This window comes from Panthera leo, chromosome B4 (assembly GCF_018350215.1).
Source record: "Panthera leo isolate Ple1 chromosome B4, P.leo_Ple1_pat1.1, whole genome shotgun sequence".
NCBI lineage: Eukaryota > Metazoa > Chordata > Mammalia > Carnivora > Felidae > Panthera > Panthera leo.
The window spans coordinates 47307614-47316241 of NC_056685.1; the positions used below are offsets into that span (position 1 = coordinate 47307614).

The following is an 8628-nucleotide window of genomic DNA, read 5'->3' on the forward strand; positions in this document are numbered from 1 at the left end:
AGGACAGGCAGCAGAAAAAGATGCAAATACAATTCAGGGTAACGTGCATCTCAAATCCATCCTCCCCTCTTAAGCACCCCTGCTACAGGTCCCTCAAGTGGTGGCTGAAAGTGCCTTCGCGTCACTTCCACGCCTGGGCATCTCCATGAAGAATGCTTCTAAAACACCAGGCCACCTAAAAAGGCTACCAAAAAGCATGCGGTAAATTCCCTGGCAATAACTGAGCCCCTTGTCCATCACTCCCCTTTGCCATTAAAGAAAGCAGCTAGCGTCTGAGTGGCGTGGCAACTCTCTACCTCTCTACTTTAGAAACACATGGGGCTAGGCTGGTCCTTCATTTCGAGTAGCTTGGCCTGGGCTAGGATCCAGCTCTCTCCTTGGCTACAAACCAACTAACAGCTGTCCCTTTCTTTATAATGGCCATCAACAAAGTTAGTTGCAATCCAGTGGCCTGACATGAAAATGGTATCATTTGCTCCAAAGGCAAGCCTAATAAACAGGGCTAGGATTCATTAACTGTAGAATCACTAAAGCAGAAATTAGAGCCTCTGGCCTTTCCTTTTAAGAAGTCCCTGACTTTATTCTCTGGCCTCATCGTTTGGAGTCTGAAATTCCTAATCAATGAACCAGCACATTCCTGTGTTGCTCTTCTCCCCAAGTTCAGGGACGCAAGGAGGAGCAGAAGGCTTAGGGCTTTTATACCAATTTACCTCTCCATCTGCTCTCCATCCTCCTACAATGGCCATTCTCTCCTTCTCTTACATTTTATTTTTAAAAATAAAAGGGGCGCCTGGGTGGCGCCGTCGGTTAAGCATCCGACTTCAGCCAGGTCACGATCTTGCGGTCCGTGAGTTCGAGCCCCGCATCAGGCTCTGGGCTGATGGCTCGGAGCCTGGAGCCTGTTTCCGATTCTGTGTCTCCCTCTCTCTCTGCCCCTCCCCCGTTCATGCTCTGTCTCTCTCTGTCCCAAAAATAAATGAAAAACGTTGAAAAAAAATTTAAAAATAAAAACACAGTTTGAATGTCGACACCTCACTTTCCCAGGCTTCCTTCCTTCTAGATCTTACCTAAGTATATGATGATCTCTTTACACATGTCTCTCCCATTCAATCATAAACTACTGAAAGGTACAAACCAGAGCTAATTTTTTCCTATAACACAGTTTTTGACAAATACTGGTTCTTAACAAATGTTTGTTGGATAACTGAGTAGAGCAAATGACATAAAAATAGATGCAGTTAAAAGAAGAGTGTGTGAAAGAAAAGAGACGAGGAGACATTAGTAAGTAGATAAACACTATCTAGAGGAGAAGAACATAAAAAGAAAGAGAAGAATCAATTATAAGAAGGGCCAGAATAAGAATACACAGAGAATGAAAGGGGAAGAAGCAAAAAGATGCACATAAAAGACGGTGAAGAGTGACCGAAGAGGGGAGATGGGTGAACTTGGATACACAGATTGCTCTTGGATCTTTTCTTCTTTAAGAACAAAGCAGAAATTCTAAAAGTTCCAAGAAGAGAATACATATGTGGAGCCGCCAGTGTTAACCATGATGTAGAATTAGGTTCAGGAATGAGACAGACCCCGGATGCATGGCCCGGGCAACTGTGGCATCACTGGAGAGTGTTAGGAGTGTGAAATCTCAGGCCCCACCCCAGACCTAGTGAATCAGAACGTATGCTTCAACAAGATCCCCAGGTGATTCCTATAAACAAAAAAGTTTGAGACATGCTGATGTAGACATCTGACATCCACAGGTAACCCCAATGGTGTGGTGCACAAAGCATTGCCAGTAAGCAGCTACACAACCTTGAGCAAATCACTTCATGTCTCTGGATTTCCGTTTCTTCACTTGGGAAATGAGAAGGTCAGAGCAAATGCATTCTGAACAGTCGCAGAGCTCTGATCTTCTTGATCTCATCCAATAGCATAACTTCAAATCGTTCCTATACCCACCAGAACAAACAACAAACAGCATTATTTACTAATTAATATTTCACTTCCTCTCTCCACGCATTCACTTGGTATTTTTTCAAGTATCTGTTATGTGCCAGGCACTGTGTTAAGAACAAATGTGTTAAGAACAAACATCCCTCCCTGTCCTCAAGGAGCTCACAAACTTGTCAGGGAAACAAAGCATCGAAACAAAATTGGGATAAAGCGTGCTGATCATCATGAACGAGCACTGGCGATGCACAGAAGGCAGGGCAAACATTCTGCTTGGGGCAGTCACGGAGGATTTCAACAAAGGGCCAACATATGGATTACGTCCCTTTCCTGCCAGCCTCAGCTGCAAGCACTAAAAAGTGAAGAGACAAAAATAAGGTGGTTGGAGAGCGTCAAGGAACCGACCAAAGGCTCCTGAACACTCCTCTCTGGGTTCACAAAATGCCAAGACCACCGCACAAGAGATTTTGTGTAGTGGCCGCAGATAACGCCATCCATAGCCACAGGTGCCCCCTAGAAACCCACCTCCTCTGACTTACGCCTTTTCCCTCGTTCCGACTACATTTGGTTCTTCTAGCATCTGCGTCCCTCTGAAAGGCAGTATCAATTCAACCACTAATGTACTCTCCCTAGAGACTTCTTCTGTGGTTTCAAAGAGGGGATGCACTTTAATAAATGTGAACAATTCATTAGACCAGCAACTCCTTTGATCTCTATGTATTTATAGAGATGACACTGGTATCCGACTGCATGCACAGTAGCAGAGACTGAAAATGTAATTTACTGAAAGGAGGAAATTTCTAGAATTCCTAAGGAGGCTGGAGAATGGCAGTGGTGAAAAGGAACCTCACTTGCCAGCTTATCCGCTCCTGACCCCCAACGAGTTACATGAGATGAGTGGCTTTGCCAGCCCTAGCCTTCCTGATTAAGGAGAGAAGGCTGTCGCTCAGAACAACAGTTTGCCAACCTTTAGAATGGTGAGTTCCACCCTGGCTTCCTTGCTGGTCCTGACTTCTACAGGCTGATTTGTTGCTACGGTTTCTTCCCACACAACCTGTCCTCTCCCCTGCCTCCTAGATTTCCTACTCCATAAATATTCATTACATTTGCTTTCACTTGTTAGCAGTGGTGGACACATCACCTTCATCTTCATCTTGCTGACCGAGAAAATAGGGGGGAAACCCCTGCATCCTGGGTTCATCGTCTTCATGGAGGAGAAGGGAGAATGTTTTACAAGGCAATGATGATGTGGCCAAGGGCTGGATCAGCCCAGTCCGTTTTTTCTCCCTGTCCAGCACCACTCATCCCCCCCCCCCCAACCAATTTCAGTCCATGTGTCCACCTCCCAGGCACCCATGCCCCTCCCCACACAAGGCTGGTGCATATACATGAAGGTCACACAAGATGGTGGAGGTTCTGAGGCCATCTTTCTGGAGGTGAAGCAGGAATACAAAATCAAGGTACCTGCTGTTCACTCCTTCACCAGAGGAAGTCGCTCTTCTCGCTCAGCCTTAAAAAGAAAGGCACTTGATGTGCAAAGTAGTGACTAGAGGAATTTTTTTCTTCCTCCTCCTTTCCCTTCATTTTACCCCCTTACTTAGTCTCTGCCTCTCTCTGCACCTACCCCTGCCATAAATTACACATATACGGTGGCAAAGAAAGACTCTTCAGACAGACAGGCTTCCTAGGAATGGAACAGAGAGTGGAAATTACACAATCCAGGGGCACACCCTGCTCCTCTCTTTGCATGTTAACAGGTATCTCTAGGCGGCCATATCGCTCTGTGTTCACAGGTCCGTCATGCTTTGCTACACCTGAAGCATAGAGATAGAAGGCAACCATGTTGTTCTGCTGCCCTTCAAATCACCAATCTAAACTACTTAACCTTGCTTCCTTGGGAAGTCTTTATTTCCCATCAGGTTTTTTTTTTTTTCCCCCTTAATTGCACATCACAGAGGCTCCTCAACTGAAATTAAATTGGCTCTTCCTCCCACCAGCAGCCACATTTCCTCCCCATGGAACCCACACTGTAAGGGGGGTGGCAGAAGGAGAGATGACAAAATAGAACCTAGTCAGCTCTTTGTGCCATGAAGGAAAAAAAAAAAAAAAAAAGAGGACGGTGGCCTGGAGCAGCCCAGAGCCCCACGGAGTCACAGCCTCACCAAGACTGCTCAAGAGGACGGGAAAAGCCTGCCTCATCAGGGTTCCAAATGGCTTTGGACATGGGGGAGGTACGGACCACCTGTGGTGATTCCACCTGGAATCCTCCATAAGCCACTACCAGTTGGAATGTCTCCCCTTCTCTTTGTATCTTTCCTACCCTGGAGTCCTCAGCACCCTCCCCTTTTAATCTCTTGTCCTTCGCCTAGTTTTAGGGCCAACCCATGATGGCCTAGAACCTGGCTTACTCCCATTAGCATTCTGGGAGAATGTGGCTGAGACTCTGTCAAAAGCTCTGCTGTCAACCTGGTCACCAACCAACATGACGAAGGACCTAGTCACTGTAGAGCCCTGTCGCAGGCACCGGGCACGCAAAAGGGGCATATGCCCTACGGACACCCACCTCGCCTTGTTCATCTGCACGTAGGAAATCATTGCACATGGAGCTGCTTTTCCCACCCATACCTCTGTTCTATTTCGAAGTAAAATTAAGAATACATCCTCCCACTCGAAGGAGTAGAAGCAGATGGAGAACTAGCCCGGGTGTCTATAAGGTGAGCACACACCCGATAACCTCAGCTGTTTGTAGATATGGTGAGAACGGGGCTCAAAGTGGGATCCCACTCTCTCATTCTGATGACACCATGGTTACAGATCGCCGCTTAACGGATAAAAGCTCAAAAGAATGAAACCTGGAGGAGAGGAGTAGCGAATGTGGATTATGTCCATCCTTTCTGGACAATGAAGAAATATCTTCTGGTATGATGTCGAGTGACAAGGATCTTCTGCTACTTCCCCCACATCCCTTTGGTATTCTGGACCGTTTCAAAGTACAGTTATTAAAAATGCCAGAATAAAAAAAAAAAAGATTTGGGGGTAAAATGCTTTCAAGAAGACCAGTGATGTAATGATTCTGCTACGTTATTTTGAAGATCTTTATCTCAACCTGATTTCTGCATCTAGGCACTTTCCGAGTTTGGGGGTGTACCGTCAGTGGACCAACGAGGAGAGCACCAGTCACCAGTTCACCATCATGGCCCTCCAGCCTGTGGATGATCTGCCTTCCTCAGGAGTTGTCTTGGATTGCATGAGCGACTAGCTGAAGAGTCATTAGCTAAGTCTTTTCTGTTTCTCCTGCTATTTCTCCTTTCAAGCCCCTAAAAATACTGACTCGCCACCTTCCATATGCCGTAAAAATTGATCAGAGGGGGGGAAAATAAAGTATTAATTCTCTTTTGAAGGTACAAGACTAACACATGCAAACGGCACATCTCTTTGTTTAACACAAAGACTCACGTGTCGAATTCTGCACCCCTTCCACATGCACAGCATTTCAGAAGTCTGCAAGATAGCCATTTTGCAAGAGTGTGGAAGTAACAGTTTGCTTGGAGGATGTGTGGGTATAAATAGATGTGTAGACAGAAGGAGAATTTTACAGCTCAAAAATAATAGCACATGAAAAGATATAAATTAAAAGGAGACTATTGACAGAATTCCTTCTTTCCAAGCTTAAGATTTCAGTCCTTTTAACCTGCAGCATCCTTCAATTCCAGGTGTTCTTAGACCAGCCTGATTCCCCACCTAGACCTGTCCCTCTGCAGTAGGCCTCCCGGGATCTCTGGGCCCGGTGTCCATGCTTTAGACAGCAAGTGGACTTCAGGGCAACAGCCACAGTAATCTCAATCATCATTTTCATTTTTTAAAGGGCATTAAAAAAAAAAAAAAACAACCCTAGGAAGGTAGGGACAGGAGACAGAGAGGCATGGAAGTGTCAAGGGGGAAAAGCTAGCCTGAAAAAAAAATTTTTTTTTCTAGATTCCCATAAAAACCAGAGCTTTAGCCCTGGGTGAATAAAATGCTATTTAACTCAAAAATCACACAGGTCTCCCATGCATGTCTACATACATCAACCTTTATGCCATCCAACATCTTCCATCCTTACATACATCCACCCCCAATGCCTCCTAAAAATCCAAAACCTGTTTGATGAGGAAGGAAAAGGAATAACATGGGAGATTTCCCCCTTAGTAATAAGCCCTTTTTTTCCCCCAAACCAGCATTATTTTATTATCTTGTCACCGTTTCTTCCAAAAATTCCACTTGAGGGATTTGAAGAGAGAGATAAACAAGGAATCCCTACCCCAGGTGAGACGAAAATAAAATAGAATTTGCCCTACCTTGGTTTGTAGAAGACAAACCTCTAGACGGACAGATTAAGGGAGTGAGCATGTTGGGAATGTCCAGTCTCCTCTTCTCGCTGGCATATCCATATAAGAAAGACGAAGGATAAATGAAAGGAAGATAATTTAAAATCCAATTTTGCGTGAATTTTGTTTTAATCTTGTGTCTTGAAGAGATGCAAATTCAAAGAAAAAAGACTGAATTCAGAGGTAATTCAGGATATGGAGAGCAGCTCACAATGCAGAATCCAGAGTAATTATTCCATTTGCATGTGAGGTTAGTGGCTGGGCTATTTTTTTAATGCTTCTTCTGGCAATTACGGTTTTTGATTTTTGGAGCTTTAGTGGAGGAGGCTCTGTGTAGAGAAGCTGGGGGCCGGCTCTGTCCCTCCGTGGAGCATGGTCATTCCCAAAGCGTCCCCTTCCTAAGGGGGAAAAAGAGGCGGTCAGGGTTTGATTCGAGTGTCCCCGGAGGGTGAGAAAAATGCATCCCGAAAAAGATATCAATTCGTTTGAAGGAAAAGGGGGAGGAAACCCCGCATTTCCCACAGAGTGCACACGAGAGGAATTGAAAACAGCTGGCACTGGTCTATAAATAATTCAGAAAAGGTCTGGCTATACCATTCCTGGGACAGGCATGGATGAGAGGTGGGAAAGCCAACCTGAATGGAAGAGGAGAGAGGGAGGGAGGGAGCAAAGGAGGGAAGTGGTAAGGAAGGAGGAAGGGAGGGAGAAGCGGCACCACAGAGCAACACACACTCACACTCACACGCAGAAACACAATCCCCACTTAACTCGCCAGCAAGTGCGGCCCCCAGCCCCATCTGCAGTGCTGCTGACATGTCTGTCTCGCTCTCCCCATCGCCTCCAGCAGCAGCGCCTCCTCCCACCCCGGGATTGTGCTGAATGGGTTCTGATTGTGCACTGGGTGCACACTGGGCATTTCTTGGAAGGGGCACACTGACACGCGCGCACACACACACACGCCCCCGACGCGCACGCGCCCCCGCGCGCGCACTCACACTCACCCCCGCGCACACTCACCCCCGCGCACACTCACGCCGCCGCCGCGCTGATGTGCAGCGCACGGGGCTTCACCTGCAACGTGTCGATTGGACGGATGGTCGCGGCGCGTGGCTACGGCCCGGGGCACCGATGCCCAACCTCTCTGCTCGGTAAGGGGATTAACCCTCCCCAAAGACCAGAGAGAGCCCTACCCCTTCACCCTAAAAAAAAATAAAAAATAAAAAATAAAAAAAATCTTTTTTTTTTTTTTTTTTAAAAAACCACGTCCAAATTAGCAAGTGCCGGTTCTGCTGGATTTAAGAGCTTCACCTAACACCAGGTTAGTTAACGGTTCACCGCTTCGACCCTCTATCTTCCTGACACCCCCAAACCCCAACACTGAGACATGAGACTCCAAAGCGAATTTTACGTACCGACTCGGAGCGCCTCAGCGATTGCAGAATCTCCGGAGAGGGGTGGCGGGGGGCAGGGGATTGAGGGTTTTCCTTCCCTGCAAAGCAGGATTGATAATCCGTGTCGGGGGTTTTGAAGTTCACGACTCTTCTTGGCCAAGCAAAAGAAAATGCATTCGGACGCCAGCACTTCTGGATTGTGGTCATCAAAAATCACCCTGACGAACACTTTCGATAGGAGCAAAGCCCCGAGATTTCCTAGAGGTGAAGAAGCCGAAGGAAGTGGTTTTTGAAAAGGGGTGGGGGGACCTTCCTTTCTCAAAAAAAAAAAAGGGGGGGGGTGGAGAGGCAGGAGCCCAGATTCCAGTTGGTGATGATCGGAGCCGGGGGAGGGGAAGCGGGCGGGGGCAGGCTGTGCAAGTCAACCGCGCGGCAGCGGGAGAGGAAGGGGAGGAGGGGGAGGAGGGGGAGAGTAAGAAAAATGGGTATTAATCACCGGGGACGGGGGCTGGGCGGGAGAGCACAGGTTGCCTGGTCTGGATTTGGGTCTCACACCCAAAAACGTGCCCCCCCCCCCACCCATACACACCTACCTCACACACACTGGCTCTGGTGGGGGGAGAAACCCACGAAGCCAGGGAAGATGTTTCTGCTCCCAGGCTGTGTGTGTGCGCCCGTGTGTCCTCTTTCTCCACGCCCCCCACCCCACCCCACCCCCAAACCCCTGCACCCCCTCACTCCTATTGCTAAGACTCCGGCGGAGGCAGCCTTCCACGTCACGTGCTGGGGGAAGTGGGGTAGGTAGGGGGAAAAGGCTTAACCCGAGTCCGTGGCGCCTCCTGCCGGCCGCAGTGGGGCACAGCAATGAGAAAGGGCTGCTAAGGGGTGTGGGGAGCGAGACAGTGCCCCCGGTGGGCGGCCGC

At 47.9% G+C, this 8628-nt stretch overlaps 1 protein-coding gene across 1 annotated transcript in view; it reads right to left on the bottom strand.

The window, feature by feature from the left end:
* Positions 1-8389, bottom strand: part of GRIN2B (glutamate ionotropic receptor NMDA type subunit 2B) — a 410291-nt gene extending 401902 nt beyond the window's left edge. Inside the window, exons 1-3 of the mRNA XM_042945857.1 lie at positions 8299-8389; positions 7727-7963; positions 6285-6712 (exon numbers count right to left, since the gene is read on the bottom strand). The gene's annotated coding sequence lies outside the window, so the exon portion shown is untranslated. The remainder of the gene's footprint in view (positions 1-6284; positions 6713-7726; positions 7964-8298) is intronic.
* Positions 8390-8628: the final 239 nt, after the last annotated feature.